Raw genomic sequence first — 22657 nt, forward strand, 5'->3', positions numbered from 1 at the left:
AACCAGAGTGATGTAGCTGAGGTCGAGGAAGTGTCAGAGCGAGAAATTCAGACAAGAAAGTCCTCATGTTAAACTGGTTTTACACTGAAATCCAAGTAGCCTCACATGCTCGTCACGCGATTAGTAGCTGCGTAGCATATGCGATACGTCGACACATTCATAATCAAATTGGCCTCCACCTTCATAACTTGGCACCGCACCAAATTGGGATTTGGCTGCATGATGTAAACATTATTCAGACAGCAGAATGACCTTTGATTAAACCTCTCCCTTGGCTTTGCAGTTTAGACCACTGGCTCGCAGGATTACCAGGAATTATGCAGATGATGTCCCTGAAGTCAAGACGTGTTTCCACTTAAAAAAATTAAATAAGAAAAGGTGAAAATTAACAATGAAGAGCTGCGGAATAGGTCAACGTTTCTATGTTTCTGATTGACACCTCGGGCGGGATGAGGAACATCTTGACGTCTTGGCAGTGAGAGTTTTGAGATATTTAAAAGAACTTAAATATCTGCCAGCGAACAGATGTTAACTTTGGCAGATTTATTGCCCGACTCGATGTTTTTATGTCTGTCTCAGCTGCTCCAGATCATAACCGATATCATCTCGCGTCTCAGACGTACTCCAGCGTTCCTCCACCATCTCCCATCCCAGCAGAATTCATACCATCTGCCTGGAGGAAGGCACATCGTTCGCCACAATGCTGCTTTTTCTCCAGCACATCCCGCCATGTTTTTCTCACGAGGGTGCTTTCCTCTTCAAACCCATGTGAGATTTTCCTTTTTTCGTAGCACTTTATGACGTTTATTAAACCGGCTTCTTCTGTTTCTTTGAGACTATCCACTCATCGTGCACGTTGACACTCTGATGTTTATTTAGCCGCGAGCAAAGCGGCCCTTTGCCAGACGGAATTGGCAGCACGAACGTTGCACAACCCGTGACAAGTCGGAGGGCCGTGTTTGCTCTGAATATCAATATGCGCGATAGAGCGGCGCATAAAGAAACACATGGTGCAGTAAACAGAAACACACTGCATCTGAGAGATAGGGATGATAATCCTGACACGGGGGCTGCTGATGGGACATATAGTGGCAGTGCTGCGGTAAATGGGATAATGCACAGCTGTACAAGTGCTAGAATAAACCATGTTGTATGCATACATTATCTACCGCTGGAGAAAAGTATTGGAACACCTTGCGTATTGTTACATATAAGTTACGTTTTACGCTTTAGCACTGACACTAGAGACTCCTTCCATAAATGTTAAATAAATGAGGTTCAGATCATTGAAAATGTCCAATTCAACCACCGGAATGCAGTCAGCTCCCGAATGTTTGACGTGTGTTTTCTTTGAGAGAAAAAAAACCCCCAAAACAAAGTGCTCTTTCTACCTTGTTCTATCCAAAACTCTCTTCTCGTCTCTCGTGGACGGCGAGGCAGCTGCAGAACACTTTTCATTTCCAAACTACAGTTAATGAGGCTTTGTAGCGGCCCGTGGAGATAACTGCGTTCTTTCTCTCCAAGCTGCGCTTTAATTGCGTTCTCCTGACTCGGTGACGATCTTCCTCATCATGGTGGGCTGCTCCTCCGTCGAGACTCCGGCACTCAATATGTGGAACTGTACCAGCTGTCGTTAAGTTTTTTATTTTTTATTTTAAATAAACGTCTCTCATCAAGGAAGATGCACAAATTGCTGGTTTCAATAGACATCACTTTGATTCAAATTCAGCAAACACTACAGAGGTTTGATTTGATTTTTTTCTTTTTTTCTTTTCTGTCTTGAGCGCCGACCGAGCAGCCAGTTCCAGACAGAAAATGCCTCCTAATTGGCCTCTGTAAACCTGGACAGCTTGAAATAAAATCAATGTGGTCCCTAAGGTAATTTCTTTTTTTTTTCTTTTTGGTGGGGCAAAATAACAACCTTGTGATAACTTCAAACCTGACAAAAGAAAGACATATCTCTTATCATACCTTTATTTCTTTATCTATATTGTTTGTGGGTTTTTTTTTTTTCTTCATGTGACCTTCAATCTCAAACCACAACGAAATTTAATAAAAAAGGAAAAACGCTCCTAATTGGCCTCTATAAACTACCTGGATGGCGTGAGACAAAAAATCAATTTCCTCCCGCACGATGAATTCTTTTTTCTTTGGGAGGGCAGGAAAAATCACAACCTCCCAGCAGCCAACTATTTTTTATTTTTTTTAAAGGTCACGATCAACAAACTAGTGTCACATTGATTCATTGTAAGGAGCGCACTCGCTACGGGTGCTCTAATACGCAGCTCAGCGACTGCCTCGCTTCCTCTTCTTGCGTCTCGGTGCACATGCGGCGCCTTTATAAATGGAGATTAATAATGTCATTTCTACTGGAGAGTTTACAGACATCCGTTTCCTTCCCTCCTCATTTTTGACAACACCAGGACCAGAATATCAGCTCTCTTTTCGGGTCAGACTGACTAATTTTCAATTTCGCTGGGCCACCACAACCTTCCTGCTGAACTTCCTGTTACTGGAAGGGAGATGTGGACCTTTTGAAGAAGTAGATGCCGAACTCGCAAACATTCCGTACCATCTAGAGACGTACCAGTGCCAATTGGATCCCACTACATGTGTGGAGATCTGACATTGGACCTCCTGGAGTGTTTAAAGGCTCTGGCATGGAGAAGCTGGTGCTGGATCTGTGATGATCACAAATGTTGAGCTCAGTAGCTCATAGTTTTATAACCATAAAGACTGTAGAAAGAACATTTACTTATAATCTTATACGCCAGTTCTCATGTTAGTTCTCACTCTCCAGTGTTCTGTATTGTTGAAATATTTATGATCAAACTCTTGATGTCACCCAAATGAGGATGGGTTCCCCTTTTGGTTCCTCTCAAGGTTTCTTCCTCATAGCATCTAAGGGAGTTTTTCCTGGTCACAGTCGTCACGGCTGCTCATCAGGGATAAACACACACCATTTACCTTCACTGTTAATTTCTGTAAAGCTGCTTTGAGACAATGTCTGTTGTGAAGATAATTGACATTACAGGACCCTGTATGGAAGATGTACAGCGTCGTTGTTAATATCACTGTTATATAGTCAGATTTCATGACATAAATACATTAATACATTAAAATCTATACTGTGAAAGTTTCTGGTATTCAGAGTTGGGTTACGCACCAGCATTTTCTGTGTTGCCCGATTAGATTGCAAAAATAACTCAAACTGCATCCACATTAATCTGAAACCCCTTTTTCTTCCCTTTACATTTTCTCTACACCTTTCCTTCCACACTGAAAAGCGCCTTTCATCTGGCGTAAACAGAGCTTTCTGAAAACACCCTCAAGCAGATAAATTGTAATAAAATAAGAACTCCATCATGCGTAATTTATAACATTGAGACACATTTAAAAAAAATGGCTAAACAAATAAGAAGAACCTTATACGATAAACGAACCTTTTTTGAAATAAATAAAGAAGTTTTTGGTAGGAATGTACATCAAAAAAAGAATGAAAGCAAACTGAATAATATTTTATTATTTCGGTGGCTATTGACGTAGTCCAAGGAATTAATTGCTTTTTGATGGAACAGTGCAGAAAAAAAAAACTTGACTTTTCTCCTTTAAGCCTCTTTAAAAACGAGTTTTCCAGTCGAATAACCATAAAATGAAAAGCGCTGGTTGGTGTCAGTGGGACATCCATTGATATGTAGCGCACGGAATGAGAATGAGGGATGTTTCACTCGCTTGGGTTTGTATACGGCGACTCCCAGACCTCTGGGTTTAAGAGAAATCCTCTCATGCCATGTGCGAAACAGAGAGAAAGAAAGATGGAGAGATGGACAGAGATTTTTGAGGCGCCAAGAGATATAAGCCATGCCGTTAGCAGCTCCGTGTGTGGAGACATCAGATGGCTGCTGATCTGTGAAGGACATCTCATAAACAAAAAATACTCAATGGAAAGAAACCTAATCAACAAAACCCTAAACGAATGTTCCTTCATTAACAAACACATTACAATTCTTATATATCTGTTCGGACTGAACCACTTGTACTGGAGACTCCTTACATGAGTGTTTTATTTTCAATGACATCAATTACAGTCTTTAAAACATTTATGTGGAGGATCAAGCGTACCATTTTTCCTGTTAGACTTTTGCTACGTTTGTTTACAATAACGTCATCATGATAACGTTTTATATCATCACTTATTACATCACAACGTCTTACGATATTAATGTCAATTTTAAACGTGTAAAACGTTTGGCTAAAAGTCTGTGGACATCTGACTATATGATTGATATGTGCTTCTTTTTGAACATCCCATTCCACATTTTGTCTGCATTCGCTGTTCTAATAACCTTCACTCTTCTGGGAAGATGTTCCACTAGATTTTGTGGAAATTTGTGCTCATTCAGTCACAAGGGTGTTTGTAAACTCAGGTACTGATGCAGGGGAGGTGAGGAGGTCTGAGGTTCAGTCAGCGTTCACATTCATCCTAAAGGTGTTCAATAGGGTTGGAGCTGGAGATCTTCTTGGAGCTGGCTTTGTGCGTGGTGGCATCGTCATGCTGGAACAGGACTGGGGCTGTAAAGTCAGGTGTCCCAATAATATGTTGTCCATATAATGTACCTTTCAATGTTACCAATTATCTCACTATATCTTCAGATACTTCAGATAACCTCGTATTTTATAATATGAAGAATAGCTTCACTGTATCTTGCATTTACATTTGCAGAATTTGGCAGATGCCTTTATCCAGAGCCACTTACAAATATCTCATTCATAAGGGTTAAGGGCCGTGCACAAGGGCCCAGCAGTGGCTACTCAAACATCTCAACCCCCGAGAAACCATTTCATTTTACATTTAAATAACTTAATGTATTAGCAACAATACTTTAATTACTTTACAGTATTAAGGATAACTTTTCCATATCCTACCATGAAGACAAATTCCTTTCGTGTGTTAGCACGCTTACAATAAAACACCATCTGATATTTCATCCCACCATATCTTCCTATACTGTATGCCAAAGGAAACACTGAAATCGTCAACACAATCAAAGTTATCGTTAACAACCTGATCTTGATTCGGTGGTGTTATCATTATTACAGCAACAGCTTACACAAGGAAACTATCGACATCATCTTACGATTTTGAGGATAATTTCACCAAATCATCAAACATTTACACATTAATCAGCATTTTCTGACCAAACAGATTTGACAATGTTAACAATGTTAAACTTCCATTTTTTTTCTTGCGGGGTCATAATTTTATAATCCCATTTTATACAGGATAAATACCTGCGTTTCTGTGTGACCAGCGATTTGTCCCTCCTCAGTCAAGCGTCCTTGAGTGCCGAGAAAAGAAAAAAAGACATTACGCAAATAAAGCTATTATCAATCATGCGGCTAGCTGTTCATTACTCTCGCACGCTTTAAATCCACATTCTGCAGCTTAATGATCCAACTTTTTTTGCCTGCGAAAGTGTCAAAAGCGCCAAAGCACAGACAATGAAGTCGATTTATTTTGACCTTCCTGGGCTTTCGCCATAGATTTTTTTCACTGATGAAAAGAAGGCTGATGCTGTGAGAGAGGGCCAGTTTCAGTTACCCGGTTTACACACCGTTTTAAACAACGCACAATATATAATATATCTCTAAGTAGAATCAATTAAAAACAAAAAAACATCACTCGCTTTGCGTGTGCCGTTACACCCCCCCCCCCCACGCTACCCCAAGATTTTCTTTGTTTACCATCCAAGAAAGTGGGAAATGCCTTTTTTTTTTTTTCCTACTCACTCTGAACATACAATATATGGACAAAAGTATTCGGACATCTGAATTTTCCAGCCATATGTGTGTCTCTCTAAACTGCTACCACAAAGGCAAAAAAACTAGGAGACCCAAACCTGTTCCAGCATCATGCAGCAAAGCAATGTCCAAGAAGGTATGGTTTATATGGGAAGGAGTGGAAGATCTACTACTACTATTGAACACATTTGGGATGAATGGGAACAATGATGAAAATGAAAAAGCACAAATTTACACAAAACCTAGTGGAACAACGTTATTATACCAGCAAACGGGAACTGAATGAATGGGACGTTCAAAAAGCACAAATTTAAAGGTAATTGAATCACAAGCTGGCTATAGCAACACTAAGTCACCCCTGGTGTCATGCTGTCATATGAAAATAAACAATTCATGGTGTTGATTTTACTCCAGTGTTTATTTTCTCATAGCAGTGCATATCAAAGTGCTTTATTCCTCATATCTTTCCTATTCATTATTTGGTTCTATAGGGAGCATTAGTGTTTATTTATTAACAAACTCCCTGTACATTTAATCTGTTTATAGTTACATTAGTGTAGAAAACACAGTATAAAAATATATATTGATATTTATGTCCTAATGTGTTTAATTTAAACCTCTGCAAAACTGATGCTCCAGACTACATGACACCTGTTGTATGTTCAGTAAGCAAGACCTTGTATTATAACCCTGCATAAGGGTTACATACAGTGAGGAAAATAAGTATTTGAACACCCTGCTATTTTGCAAGTTCTCCCACTTAGAAATCATGGAGGGGTCTGAAATTGTCATCGTAGGTGCATGTCCACTGTGAGAGACATAATCTAAAAAAAAAATCCAGAAATCACAATGTATGATTTTTTTAACTATTTATTTATATGATACAGCTGCAAATAAGTATTTGAACACCTGAGAAAGTCAATGTTAATATTTGGTACAGGAGCCTTTGTTTGCAATTACAGAGGTCAAACGTTTCCTGTAGTTTTTCACCAGGTTTGCACACACTGCAGGAGGGATTTTGGCCCACTCCTCCACACAGATCTTCTCTAGATCAGTCAGGTTTCTGGCCTGTTGCTGAGAAACACAGAGTTTGAGCTCCCTCCAAAGATTCTCTATTGGGTTTAGGTCTGGAGACTGGCTAGGCCACGGCAGAACCTTGATATGCTTCTTACAGAGCCACTCCTTGGTTATCCTGGCTGTGTGCTTCGGGTCATTGTCATGTTGGAAGACCCAGCCTCGACCCATCTTCAATGCTCTAACTGAGGGAAGGAGGTTGTTCCCCAAAATCTCGCAATACATGGCCCCGGTCATCCTCTCCTTAATACAGTGCAGTCGCCCTGTCCCATGTGCAGAAAAATACCCCCAAAGCATGATGCTACCACCCCCATGCTTCACAGTAGGGATGGTGTTCTTGGGATGGTACTCATCATTCTTCTTCCTCCAAACACGTTTAGTGGAATTATGACCCAAAAGTTATATTTTGGTCTCATCTGACCACATGACTTTCTCCCATGACTCCTCTGGATCATCCAAATGGTCATTGGCAAACTTAAGACGTGCCTGGACATGTGTTGGTTTAAGCAGGGGAACCTTCCGTGCCATGCATGATTTCAAACCATGACGTCTTAGTGTATTACCAACAGTAATCTTGGAAACGGTGGTCCCAGCTCTTTTCAGGTCATTGATCAGCTCCTCCTGTGTAGTTTTGGGCTGATTTCTCACCTTCCTTAGGATCATTGAGACCCCACGAGGTGAGATCTTGCATGGAGCCCCAGTCTGAGGGAGATTGACAGTCATGTTTAGCTTCTTCCATTTTCTAATGATTGCTCCAACAGTGGACCTTTTTTCACCAAGCTGCTTGGCAATTTCCCCGTAGCCCTTTCCAGCCTTGTGGAGGTGTACAATTTTGTCTCTAGTGTCTTTGGACAGCTCTTTAGTCTTGGCCATGTTAGTAGTTGGATTCTTACTGATTGTATGGGGTGGACAGGTGTCTTTATGTAGCTAACGACCTCAAACAGGTGCATCTAATTTAGGATAATAAATGTAGTGGAGGTGGACATTTTAAAGGCAGACTAACAGGTCTTTGAGGGTCAGAATTCTAGCTGATATACAGGTGTTCAAATACTTATTTGCAGCTGTATCATACAAATAAATAGTTTAAAAATCATATATTGTGATTTCTGGATTTTTTTTTTTAGATTATGTCTCTCACAGTGGACATGCACCTACGATGACAATTTCAGACCCTCCATGATTTCTAAGTGGGAGAACTTGCAAAATAGCAGCGTGTTCAAATACTTATTTTCCTCACTGTAAGCTGTGAGACCTTATGCATTGACTGTGTAGCTTCGTGGACTCTCTGTGTACCAGGTGTATGAAGGTTTGGTGCTCCGAGGGCCGATTCATTGATTTAAATGTATTTATTGAAATATTTAAAATAATACCAATGAGTGAATTCCTTGACTGAAATGAAGATTTGACAGTTTTAAAGCACACACTAATGTAGGTCAGCTGTAACACACAGGTCCGTTGCCCCCTTTTAATACGGTTTCCCTTTTTTTTTTTCAATTAAAGTAGCGTCTCCGATCGCACCGGCTGTTGACATTTGGGAGAAAGTGGTGTCTCGCTGGCAGCAGTAGCACTAGGATCTCATCAGTTGACTAATTGGAGGGGCCTCGAGCATCGCGTTCTTCGCTCTCGCCTGCTGTTATGCTCATTTGGTGTGACAAATAGCGCGCTGGTGGAGGATGCAGAACCCCGGTGCTGTCCTGACCTCTGACATCTCATTTGTTTCTGATAAATGGGCATTTTCTCAAGGTGCACGGTTCACTTGAGAGGCAATCGCCAGGTACGAGAAGCCTTCTTATGTGACATCGGAGGGAAAAAAATATAAAAAAACACAAAGAGTGCTATCTTCCAGGCATCCAGGAGATGATGTGTGGCGTGCAGAGGCAGTTTTTTTTTCTTTCTCTTTTTTCGAGGTCTGTGCCATGTAGAAGAGCTACGGAGATAATGATGAGACATTGTATAGCACATCTATATCTCATCAGAGTAGCAGTATGAGAAATGCTCTAAATAGCCCTGGCATTGTGTGTATGAATTATGATGTTTTCGTGTGCCATGAAATAAAAATTCGGACAAAACATTTTTTTAAACACAGCAATTAAAGCTTAAAATAAATAAATTAAGCAACTTTTAATTTATAACACGATTTAATTGAGCTCCCTCACATTTCAATTTCAAACACTATTAGCATATCCTCAGAATATTGTACAATATTAAGGGTAATTTTACATCTCATGTTTTTTAACTCCACCCACCACAAACTAATATTCATAAACCTTCTCTTTGTTGATTCATATTTCATAATCATCTTGTGTACATTTTTAAGTATACCTAATATGGGGACAAGAAACTAAATATTAAATCTCGAGGAAAGATTTGCTAATTATATTGGCTAATTAAGCGATTTGCTAAGCATCTCATGATTAAAGTGATATCTCACCTGTAATTTAAGAGTATATGATAGCAAATGGTTATTAAGAGTTTATAAAGTTTGGCCCGGTGCTGTTTTTATGAAGTTTTTAATTGAATTTAAACCACAGTCCAAACACAGTGAGTATGCAAATAATATGCAAATACACTATTAGTGACATCATTACAATTGCTGTAATTCCTTATAGGATTTATAACAGAAGACAATACAGGAAAGCATTTTTGGTGAATTTCTCAGCTCTTGAAGCACAGTGTGGCCACTCAGCGTGCAAACACCATCGCATTAAACACTACAAATGACTTTTATATCGTTACTGTCAGTCAATTGAGGGCATCTTAAAGCTGAGTTGATTGCTGTCCCACATTTACATAATTATCACTTTTAATTATTGGGGCTTATAGAATTCCTATTATACAGCGACAGGGCGTACATGTGAGGGCGTACAGCGAGCGTAGATGTGTGAGCTGTCAGTATCGCATCAGCGTTTCACATTAAACGGACATTTCTACCCTCTACATGCTGTCGAAGTTTTTTTTATCATATTCTATTTGCGTACCAGAGGTCGTCCTGTGCAGTTGCAAGCAGGCCCGGGTGTGTATCTGTGCAGATAAGAGAGAGGCAGTGGGGGAGTAGGAGAGTCAGAGAGAGAGAGAGAGAGAGAGAGAGAGAGAGAGAGAGAGAGAGAGAGAGAGAGAGAGAGAGGGAAAGAAATTTACATTTGCTTGTCGGGAGATAAACACGCTTAATTAGAATACACATTTGTTTGTTAATTCTTTCCATAATTGAGATATTTTAATCTCAGGCTACGCCAGCTATTCAGAACAGTCAGCCATGGCCTCTTGCGCTGATCTGGAACGTAAGCCGGGGAAATGTGGGATGTCAGACAAGTTTGGCGCGACACCAACACGACACGGCGAAACAGCATCTATTTTGGCTAATCTGTACCGAGGGCGAATCTGCATGGCCTTCATCAGGCCTTCGCAATACTCAACTTTCACACCGACAAGCAGAATACCACCAAATACCCTATAAATCGTAAACTGTATAACTCAAATCTTTAATGCTCCACTACCCAAAACACATCCAGTACCCAAAATACCGCCAATATTCCAAATACCAATAAAACCCCTATACCCCTTATACCTATTTTTAATAGGGAAGATTGGAGCTACCAAATGTTTACAGTTATCTTCCAAACAAGCTGACATATGCAAAAAAAAAAAAAAAAAAAAAAGCATTTTACTGCGCTAATGTGAAGATGTGACAAACAAGAACTTCCTCTCCAGCTGAACCTTTTGCAAGTTATTTTTACACAACTCTGACTTTCTTCTCATAATTGCGAGGTTTAAGTGTATTATACAATCGCAACATATCACATAACTTATCTCCTAACTGCAAGTTTCTGTCTCGTAACTGTGCAGCTTTACACAATGCAGTTTTTGGGTCACACACTTGCAAATTTTGATCTCAGGACTAGAGTTTTTCATGAACCCTAGAAGACAGTTGATAGTAATTACAGCCCAAATCCATCCTCACACTTCTTGTGTTGCTCAGTAACTTCATAGATCTTTAGCTTGTTAATGTGGGACCATCCTCAGCTGCTCAGAGCGGTCTCCAACATTTATTATTCAATAATTGAGTCCCACACTTGCGACTTATTTACTCACACAACACTCAGTTGCCAGCTTTTTCTCAGACTGAATTGAGTTATTTAACCTGCACTATTTTCCTGATATTATAATTTCCAAAATAGACAGTTCTGTTTGCCTTCACTGTAAGTCAAAATTACAATATTATTACTATTAATATTATTGTTATCGTTTTCTTGCATCATTAGCGGATCGCTGACGACTCCATTCAAGCGAAGATAAAATTTCACCACCTTTATTTCTCAAGAATTATGGTACGCTACTTTTTCTGAAATGGTTTTGCCTTCACGAGAAAAGAACAAAAAGCAAACGTGACCGCCGTGGAATCGTGTTTTTAAATGCCACTGGGCGGAGGAAAGCTATTGCTACTATTCTTAAAGTTCTGCTGCAGATTCATTTCGCATTTTGTTACTTGAAGGACATCATCCACACTCTTCCAAACACCTCTCACAACACCCCACACCACCACCGCACACACACACACACACACACACACACACACTGCTTTTCCAGAGTAAATGCTTGAAAATGCTTTTCAAGCATGATTTATAAGATAGACACACAAAAGCTAAGGTGATCCACTGAAGAGTAAAAAAAAAACAAAAAACATTAAAGCCTCAGCAAGCAGACGTCCAAAATTCCTTTTTTCTGTCTTTCAGCACTCAAAAGAACAAACGTGAATGCTTCAAAGCCAAACGGAGAAAAGCGGAAAGGTTTAAACGAAGCAGCTGGACAGATTTCATGTGCGTTTTGATTCAGGTTTCTATGGCAACAGTTCATTCCATGGAAGCGTAATTGTTGATATTGTGCAGTTTTCGTTTGTGTGTTTTTGGATGGAGTCTCCAGTGTCAGCACTTTGTGACAGGCTGAAATGAAGACAAGCTGCAGTTTTGTTTAGTTTTTTTGAGGTGAAGGAGTGACTGTTGCTATAATGTAAACAGACGCTACACAAGACTGAATGTAACTATAAACAGATAAATGTTGGATATATGAACCCAAAGAAATACTTCAGGAAGCAGTGTTACATCAGATTAGGTGTTCATGGACTGTTGATTATTTTTATATTACAGCACAGTTTCTTGTTGTTTAACCTCTAAATCACTCCTATTTGTTTTATCTTGGCTCTGGAATGGAAATCGTTTTGCTTAGAATAAAACTACAAATAAATTCTTCGTTTGATCAAACGAAAAGCCAGGCCTCTGTGAAAGTGCCTCCTCTTTTAATAATAACTCGTTTGATCTCTTTTCTATAATTGCCTGATGGATATATCAGGATAAAAATCTCTTTCTTTTATATTAATTGCATTGGGGGTTTTTTCTTTCGTTTTTATGTAGCGCTGATCTCGACATCCAAAAGACTATCTGTTTCTGTTCAAGTGTTTGCTATTAGAACTCAGGGAACATGCTGAAGTCCTCAGAGTTCAGAAACACAAACCCCTGCGAAATGCCGATCGCTTCACTGGAAAGCCAGTGGCGGAGATCAATCCATCCTCGTGAAAACCGAGAGCAATTAAAAGCATATTAGGCGTTCAAGGCCAAAAATAATTAAGGCTCTCCGACCATTGTGTTTTATACAACAGCTCTGAGTGGCAATCGAGAGAGGTGCGAGCAGTCAAAAGTCGCAGCACGCATTAAGCCCCGGGCCGCGCCCCGCCGACGGTAGAACGAAAAATAGGCCACCTTCAAAGCCGCCCTTTAATTTCACGCTTATCTTTTTTCTGAGTTATAGCTTCCTTTTTACTCCCCCCTTCCTAGTAGGCTTAATGCGAGTGTCTCATGTTAACAGCTTTTTAATACACGTTTGGATCCGCATATTAAATTGCACCGAGGAAATTATATCGCATGCCAGAACAAACAAAAAGAGGTGAATATTCTCCTTGTTGGCGCGTTGCTAGCGTACGAGGAGACGCAAATCGAGAAGCTAGGAGTTTTATAGGTTCGGCAACAGAGAAGCACACACAGAAGAGACGAAATTAGGAGAGAAGAATATACAAACGTGGTTCCGTTCAGCTTCCCGTGCTGCTGGTGGAGACAAGGGAGCGGTCATTCACGTATTATTTCAATTCAATTCAGGGGACATCAAAGCTGCTCCAGAGAATGTAAGAAGTGTAGAACAAAATTCACTTCTTTTTAAATTGATGTGTATTTATCACTCATGAACATGGTATGAGGAACCAGACTCAAAAGAGAACTCGCCCTGAATTGAGTGACACCAAGATTGTGATATATATATTGGTATAAATCATTAAAACATTATACAAAGCGGAAAGTGATAAATATGAGCGCCGGAGTGTGTGATTTATGAGTAATGTCCTTCATACACTCTTATACACTATAGACAGTTGTCATCCAGGAACTCCTAAAATGTACAATGCTGCAAAAATGATTCTGAGTCTTGATTTAGATGTTGTTTATCCTCAAATTTCAATGTCGGAGATCTTCATGAAGTGGGGTCCAACTGGAGCTGGTACGTCTCTTGATAGCTCGGGATCCTCGAGGGGTCGGCATCTTCTCTTTGAAGGTCCGAACTCTTTATGAGATGGGACATAACTGGAGGTGGTGCAACCTTTAGATGCCTTGGGATGGGAGAAGCAGTAGAGAGGAATTAGCGTAACGGAGTGTAGCTGTTTAAAAAAAAAAAAAAGGTATTCGTTGGACAATAAGAATTATTATAACATCGTTTTTATGGAAATAAATACTACTCCAATACGTTGTAGAATATATTAAGTATCTTACTGATTGGCAAATATATAAAACATTGATGAAACATCACAACCAAGATTTGAATATTTCCATTAAGACATATTTGTCAGGGTTGTGTGGTTGATTTATTACAAAGCGTCCTGGCTCGTCATCCCTCCAACATAAATCAGTTTTTTTTTTTATGTTTATGGTTCAGCAGAGAAACTGAGCCAAGTGCATGGAGTTTCACGTCGAGTCTGTCTCGTTCATGGCAGAGTCTCAGCGGGCGTGGAGTGTGCTCCGAGTCGCTTCTCTCCACTTCTGCAGGATTTGTCCTAGATGAGGCGAGTGCAAGGCGAGCACCACTGAAACATTACCCTCCTCGCCTCACGGGATGGTGGATAGATTAGGGCTTTATCTCCTTTCTAATCGCGCCCTGCCTCACGCTCGCTTGTGTGTCATTGCCGACACACACTTTAACAGAGAAATGGCATTGACACTTGTAAGTAGCGAGAGAGAAAATGAGCTGCTGAGAATGAAAATGATTTCTTCTTCTTCTTTTTTTTTTTGTGCCTAGGTACACCGATTTTGCCTAATAGTTCCTCCCTCTCGCTTGAATGAGGAAAAGGGTTTTCGCAAGGTGATTTTACAAAACAAGCAATAATGTACATGCTGAGTGGCAAATTATTATAGCTCACTCCTGTGAGCAGCTTTTAATGAGAATTCGATTTCAACACTGGAGTCTTACTAGCTTACACATCCTGTTTGACACCAGTATCCCTACTGTACCCATTAGCTTGAAACGTGTTATTGTTGCACACAGACGTGTGTTTATTTGTCTTACTTGTCTTAAATGCCACATGGCAAAACTCACAGCGTAGTATTAACCCTACGCTGTTACACTTACACTGGAAATATTTAGTAAACACAACCCTGATCCACAAATCGGAGCTATTTTTTTTGGAAAACCGACTTGATCTCACGATAAATCCATGCACATTTAAACGATTGAGGAAGGATTCCTTTGATTTAACATGATGTGAAGTGAGTAAAGTACAGGAGATTGATTAGGGTGTCAGCGGATACACTGAACATGTAGTGGAATTTGATTGCATTAAAACCACTTGGCCGACCACCAGTATTGTAGTCAAGACTATTTCAATAAAAGCCAATACAAACTACAACCAATATTTTACTTCTTCGGCTTCAGGACACGAGGAAATGATGAAGATGATGAAGATAATACAGACCAATCCGAGACCCAGTATGAAGCTTCATAAACACAAGACAAAAACCCATACCAACCCTGGTCCAAACCTTTTAATAATAAATCCCAAGACAAGACCAAGACTTTTCCCAGTTACCATATTATCTAAAGTGAAGTGAAGACTAACAGCAGACATCACTGAGAGACACTGATCAGCCATAACATTATGACCACCTGCCTAATATTGTGTTGGTCCCCTTTTGCTGCTAAAACAGTCGTGGCCCATCGAGCATCAACAGCATGAACTTCCTCAGCTACAGGAGCTCATCTGTTGGACCACACGGACCAGCCATCAAGTGCATCAATGATCCTCGGCCGCCCACGACCCTGTTGCCGGTTCACCACTGTTCCTTCCTTGGAGCACTTTTGATAGATGCTCTGACCCAGTCGTCTAGACGTCACAATTTGTCTGCTTAATAAATATATCCAACCACTAACAGGTGCCATGATGAAGAGATCATCATTGATATTCATTTGGTTATAATGTTATGCCTTATTGGTGTATGTGACCAAAACCTGTTCCAAATACAAGACTGAACTCCATAGTGTTTGAGATGAGATATACATAAAACAGCCTAGACAAATACCAGTCATGACAAATCCAATGCAAAAGCATTTCCAGTACCAGCTGAGAGCAATGCACAATAATGAAATAATAAACACTACACAAACAATTCCACAACCTTGTTTTTCTTTTATTTCACTGGAAATGTATTTCTGGCGAATCCAAACTGCATTACATTCAAGTACGCTGCCATTGTTTCACTCAACAGACCAGCCGAAGCTGCATCAGCAGGCACGGTTAGAGGAGCAGGAACCATCATTTCCCTTCATAATAAGAAACATAATTGAAGTACTTTTTTAATTAGAAGTATTTATTTTGTGGGAATCATTTTCTGTCTTAACCCGTTTCAAGGCTTATATGAGACAAAATAGAGCGAGAAGAAAACATCAAATAAAAAACTGCCACACACACACACACACACACACACACACACACACACACACACACACTTTCACTCAGATAAACAGATCGCTCAAGCTTTTAGAAAACGGAGGCAGTTTAATGATAGCAGTGTGGTTGAAAGAGAAGGACCTGTAGGTCCTCATGTCAGTCTTCCTAGTGAGCAGAAAACTAGCTTTAATCACATTTTCTTTCATTCTTTCTTTTCTTTTACCCGCTGCTAACTGACTCATTTCAACACTGTCCCTTTACTCTTTTTTTATTTATTTATTTATTTATTTTTTTATTTATTTATTTATTTATTTATTTATTTATTTATTTTATACCCTGAGTAGCGTTTAATTGCTTTCACTTCCTGCAGGTTCTCCAATGTTGCAATTACACCTGCCTCAACTCTCGACTCTCCTCTCTCCATGTTCCATTAACATTGTTGTATTAGAACTTTTTAAAAAATGCCATTTTTTTCATTCCTGCTGCTAATGCTTTATTAAAGAGGTCTGGACTGGATTGTGTAAAATTCCAGAATGTGGCGTTGGAGTTTTGAAGGAACGCTAACATCGCTTACAGCGCTAACACCTACAGCACTAACACCTACAGTGCTAACACCTACACTGTAGCGCTTACTTAGCTCTTATTGGATTAAATTCCCTACTGTGTTATATAACCAGCTACAATGTTCATTCATTCAAGTCCAGCTGGGGAGAAATGATTTGAAACGCCAGCAGGTAAAAAAGCCTGTTTAGGCGTATCATCATTTTACACAGTTTATGACAAAAAATAATTTAAAGCCAAAAGAACCTGAACTTGGTATGGAATAGTGTAAATATTTTTAATAGAATACATATTATCCTACACAAATCAGAATACAGATGTGCCAACATATGTATCTTATGTAGTTTCATATCGCTGTAGTGCTTGAGTACTGCAGGTGGCGCTGTTCTTGACAATTTATATGACCACAGAATGGCGACTGTGAAAATCGTCCGTCTTATGTCGAATTAATAGTTTTTTTAACAAGACATTTGCAACAACCGATCACATACATAAAGAGGTTCATCAAACAACCAATTTGAACTCTATTTCCTTTGCAGGAAGTTCTGGCGAATGTTTTGTTTAATAAGCTAGCTAAAATCATGGCTACATTCTCTTTAATAACACACCTATTTACAAACCTGGCTTGTTTGCTTAAAAAAAAACGTTAGCTTTTCCTACATGCGCATAGGAAAATTTCCTCTGCTACATTTATCTTGCTAGCGATGTTTCCAGTGTTTTCTTTGTCTGATCTCATAATTTCTTCCATATACTGGTTTTCTCCTCGCTAATGGTTTAAAGTGGTCTCCCTCTCACCAGCGTTTGTGTTTCCTCCATGTTAAAGTTGCACAGTGCTCCAATAATTGTAATTAACATAATTAATAAATTGTTCACTGCCAATTTACACTCCACTCGTTCAGTTATTAGATCTATTTTTGCACTCCGAGGCGAGGAGAAGCTTTGATTACGGCCAGGCTCAGTTGCACACTGATAAATGAGGAAATAATGAAGTTTTGAAAGTTTGACAAATGTTATCAGTTAAGCGATGATTAGACTAAACACAAGTGTTCGTCATTTATTAGAACTGTGAGTGTGTGTGTGTGTGTGTGTGTTTGTGTGTGTGTGTGTGTGTGTTAGTAGTGTGTCTATGGACTGGTTCACTGCGGTACTCAGATATTTGTTAATAGTTTATTAAAAGCTTCTGTCCTAATTTCTCAGGAATTAGACAGTTTTTTTTATACAGTCTGCACAGATCATTAACTGAACCAGTAAAAGATGTGTTTGGACAAAAGGACCTAAATTTACTGATACCAAAAATATCTTTCCTCAGGCTCCATTTCTCCCCCTCGCTCTCTCCATCGCAGTAATCAGCAAAGTTTTTTAAGCTGGCAGGATCGTGAGGAATTAAGCCTCTCGGATCACATGCTGATGAGTCCTGCAAGACCAATTTGAATATATTTTTAGTGCCAGCATTCGGAAGACACACGATCGTTAATGAGGCATTATTCCTACTGTAGGTTGCTATTTTTAAGCGTGGGGTTGCGCGGGTAGTTAGCGTGCACACAGAGCTCTTATGGGCAGAAAGCAGGAGCTGGAGCGTAAATAATTGCTAATCCGTAACCCGGTGGAAAACGAGAGCAGAGAAACGCTTAGCACGAGGGCTCCCGACTCGTGTATCAGTTTAACCTTAAAGACTTTAAAGGAAGGAAAAGGACGCAGGTGGGGGAGGGTTTCGCTTCGGGGCAGAAACATTCAAGGACGTTAAACAGTTCGTGAATAAAGAGTGGACTTAGCAACTCAGGATGTGTTCACTGCACACTTATTTTTTATTTTATAGCAACTGAATATTAAATGTGTGCTGCATAAAGAGTCACATTACACACACAGTAAACACTCACAGATCAGTATATCTGTAATATACAGGAGTACATTGTTTATTTTGGTGTTAATTTTGGCTAATAATTGGCACTTGATCACTCGTTTGGATTGTGTATTGTCAATTAACAGAGCTGCTGTGTCATTTTCAATTATTAACAATAGCAACAAATCCAATAACAAAGTTAATACCAAATATTAAGTAAAGAAATTAAAAAGTTCAGTATCCAGGGAAAAAAGAAAAGACTTTATTTAGCAGAAATAAAGCCAATTAGTTCCATGGAAGTATCCAAACACACAGTCAACACACTCGATATTCCCTCTTTATCCATACGTGTAACACCAACATTCTTCATTGTTTTCTAAAAAAGTAGCATGTAATTCACATATGGCCACTTTATGACCCTCTGTCCCGGCCACCACTTCATCTCATGGCCATCTGTTCTTATGATACATTTATTACTCTCTTGACAAATCACCGCTCAGGAATGTGATAAGTTGTGCTCATTGTTGCTGCAAGTGTTCTGATTCTAATCATCCGTTAAACAATGCTTTGAATATACTGACTCGGGTGTGTACCACAAAAATATATTTTATGCATGCCGTTAAATGTAAAAAACACCATATAAGAAACTGTTGTTCGGGCGGATGCTTCCTACTACCAAGTAGCATTCTGGATAGCGAATTTAAATTATATTGTCTGGAACAGCAACCAGAAGGAAATGTTTGTTTTGGTTATTTGTTTTAAAACGTGAGTAGACCCGTCCCTCTATTCTCCAAAGCAATGTTCTTCATTTTTTTTCTTAATTCTATTTACTTGACCATAGCCTTTGATCTATCTATCTATCTATCTATCTATCTATCTATCTATCTATCTATCTATCTATCTATCTATCTATCTATCTATCTATCTATCTATCTATCTATCTATCTATCTACATATCGAGGTGGTATCAGAATGTTTTAAGACGAGCTCTGTTATCAATACAGTACTTTATTTATCTATGTTCACACACTATCACCAGCAGAAGTGAGAACGTGTGGATTGATCTCCGACGATTATCATGCACGAGTTGCCGAAGGGTTTCCACGTTTTTTTGGGATTGAGCTCATCGAAGGTCTTCCTGATCTCTTGTTGTCTTCCAATGATGTTCTTCCGTTCTTGAAGCCATTTAAAACACCTCAAATGACTCGTTGCAGCATCTCCGTATGTCAAACGTAGGTAATGTCAAATGTCTCTTTGGCAGATTTGCTGTAGCGCAGGTGGTCAGAATAGCACCAGTTAGCACCTATCCATCCATCCATCCATCCATCCATCCATCCATCCATCCATCCATCCATCCATCCATCCATCCATCCATCCATCCATCCATCCATCCATCCATCCATCCATCCATCCATCCATCCATCCATCCATCCATCCATCCATCCATCCATCCATGAACAGGAAACCCTGAAGAGTTACATTCTACTTCTACATCAGCAATTTGCAATTAACTGACAAACAAGACATTTGTTATACAAGCTTTTACTATTGAAATCACAATATATTAGACGAGATTCTCTGGAAGATTTATTGCCATCTTCTGACTAATCAGAATCAAGAATTCCACCTGCATCCGACATCTGACATAAAGATAGTGTGTGTGGATGAAAGTGAAATAAACACACACCAGTGAAACCCTGGAGAGTGTCTGTGTGTGTGTCTGTGTGTGTGTGTGTGTGTGTGTGTGTGTGTGAGGAGGTCTGAGTGGGAGTATTTATGCATCTCCTTCTCTCTGATGGGGTTTGGGCGCCATCTTTGCTTTGTGACATCTCGTTAATTCCACCTGGCACAATATTTAATGAGGCTGCAAATTTGCAAAGTAGGTCAGCAAAGAAAAACAAACAACAACAAAGCGCACGGTTGCCCACGAGCACCGAGCGGCGTGCAGAGTGTGACTCGTCGAGGATTGTCTTCAGTCTGGGGTTTTTTTTGTCACTTGATAATAAAAAATAAAGTACGAAAAATCAGGACTGCTGTGATGCAAGTGACTATTTTTATTGAGAAATCGTGCGAGGGAGAGTGTGTTTCAGCGCTACGGTTCGTTCAGCGATCTCGCTCTCGTCCGTGGCCTTTCACGACTTGTTAGCAGCGCTTGAGTGTGTGCCAGCGAGGAGAGGCGGGGGATTAGCAGGCAGCGGGGAGCGCACGAGCACCCGCTGTCTTGCCGAAAGCGCTGTAGCAGCCTGAGGGTTCGAGTTCAGCACAGTCGGTCTTGAACTTCAGAGATCTTCAGCGATTCTGGCCATCTGCTGAGGACACGGCTGTGAGCAAAGAAATAAGACTTACACTAAAGCTGAGAACACTGACTCGACAGACAAACACTCACGGACACTTGGACAGTCAAGCAGGGATCGTTGTAGATTGTTAGTCTTATAGATTGTTAGGTTTTGGTCCAAATTAATTTATTGCATTCGAATTTTTTATAAATTCAGAAGTCCTTAATATTAATCCGACTGCCATCCTGTTGACTTCTGGAATCTGATTGGTCAAAAGGTGCATTAATATTACAGAACAGAATGTTTGATATGTAAAGAGACATTTATGGGAGGAGCCTCCAGTGTCAGTGCTTTAACTTTTTCTCCGTAATGACATTCTGTGTTTCTTTTCTGCATTACCTGTTTATACCATGTTTACAGCTGCTATAACATAAGTAAGAACAGGAACGTTTTGGACGTCTGTTTCTAGCTGCTATGACAAGAAATAAAAGAAACTTTATGCAGAAGTTTTATAGCATTAGATGATATCAAGTAGATTCATTCGATTTTTCTGGGTGACACCAAATATCTAGTCATTATCGTTCCATCATCTGGTAAACATCTGTTAACTGATGAAAACTTGAATGATGTTTTGGACATAATATATATATATATATTTTTTTTTCCGAATTCAGCTGATTTGCAATTTTTTTTTTGGTCAAATTATTACATTTTGATTATTATTAGCATTTATTAACTGCATTTAATCGATTGCAGGAAGTCAGGTGATTTATTTGTTTGTATATACAGGTGAAGATTTGTTATTCCGCTTGTTTGTTTTTTTTTCTCTTTTTTTAATGAAACAAAAAACCATTTATGGCAAACAAATGTCAAATTTTTTTTTTGCCCTTTTTCCTGTACAATTTGATCAAATTCTACATGTTCACAGACTCAATTTCTGTGAATTAATATTTCTATGGATACCGTTTCTATTTGCTCTTAGGTCAGCTTTGTTTATTTATTTATTTATTTATTTATTTATTTATTTATTTATTCATTCATTCATTCATTCATTTATTTATTTATTTATTTATTTATTAATTTATTTATTTATAAGTGTCCCCTGTTTGGAGATAAAGGCCTCTCTCTCTCTCTCTCTCTCTCTCTCTCTCTCTCTCTCTCTCTCTCTCTCTCTCTCTCTCTCTTGCTCTCTCTCTCGCTCTCTCTCTCGCTCTCTTTCGTTTTTAAATTAGTAGCAAGAAAGCGTCTCGTATACTTCGATGGCGCGTATCGCAGACGTGCCGGAAGCGTGAGACGTGTCCTGATGCGGCCTTGAAGACGCTGGTGCGTGAATGATGTCTCCTGAGCGGGAGTGTTTACTCTGAAGCTCCTGACGCAGGCACTGGGGGGAACAGATGACTCGGAATGATAAAAACGATAGACACGTTGGCATTTTCTTTTCTTTTTTTTTTTTTTTTGTTATTGAAGTTTCTAAAAAGCGTCCATGTCTGCGGGGTGCAAAAGAAAGAAGCTGACGGCATTAGCGTGGGTTTTATGGGGTGTGAAATATGATGGCATAAAGACAGAAGTCTCATTAGCATTACGCTACGGTAGATGATCGATGGCATGGAAGTTTCCAGTCTTATTGTGCTGTCGGTGCTGAATGTGATGAATGAATGAAATGCTGTTTTTTTTTTTTTCTGTTACACGTTTTTTCCCCCAAACTACACTTTTGCTTTTCATTTAAAATATTTGGAAAAAATAATGATTAGGAAAAAAACATTTTGATTGTACAGTCATTGTGTACGCTACACAATGAATCACGCTAAAATTGGCAGTGTCCTGGACTTAGTATTTGATTGTGCGTTTTCCAGTTATGCTAATGACTATTGACTAATGTTTTCTGAGCGCCACATGCCACAGGGCATTCCAAGTAGATTTCAAATCTTTCATGAAGATAAGAAGCAAAAACAAACGTTTCAACCCTTTACATTTCTTCGAACATATACCAAGTATTAAGCGAATGACCAAAATGACTGAACGTTCTTATATATACGATTATCATTCTTTTTAAAATACACCCACAATGAGGCTTTCTTTAATTGTTTCTCTAAATCAGGGGTGTCCAGTCTTTTCCAGAAAGAGCCGGTG

General features: G+C 39.4%; 1 protein-coding gene and 1 long non-coding RNA gene across 7 annotated transcripts in view; one reads left to right on the plus strand and one right to left on the minus strand.

The window, feature by feature from the left end:
- rbfox1 (RNA binding fox-1 homolog 1) overlaps positions 1-22657 on the plus strand; it is a 271780-nt gene that overhangs the window by 13565 nt on the left and 235558 nt on the right. The gene's annotated exons all lie outside the window — the stretch shown is intronic.
- Positions 5276-10532, minus strand: LOC310740134. The gene is made up of 3 exons (XR_014537585.1): positions 8074-10532; positions 6431-6538; positions 5276-6149 (listed from the first exon to the last, which is right to left on the minus strand). It is a non-coding gene; the product is annotated as an uncharacterized lncRNA (long non-coding RNA).

Source organism: Silurus aristotelis (assembly GCF_946808225.1).
Source record: "Silurus aristotelis genome assembly, chromosome: 17".
Lineage (NCBI taxonomy): Eukaryota > Metazoa > Chordata > Actinopteri > Siluriformes > Siluridae > Silurus > Silurus aristotelis.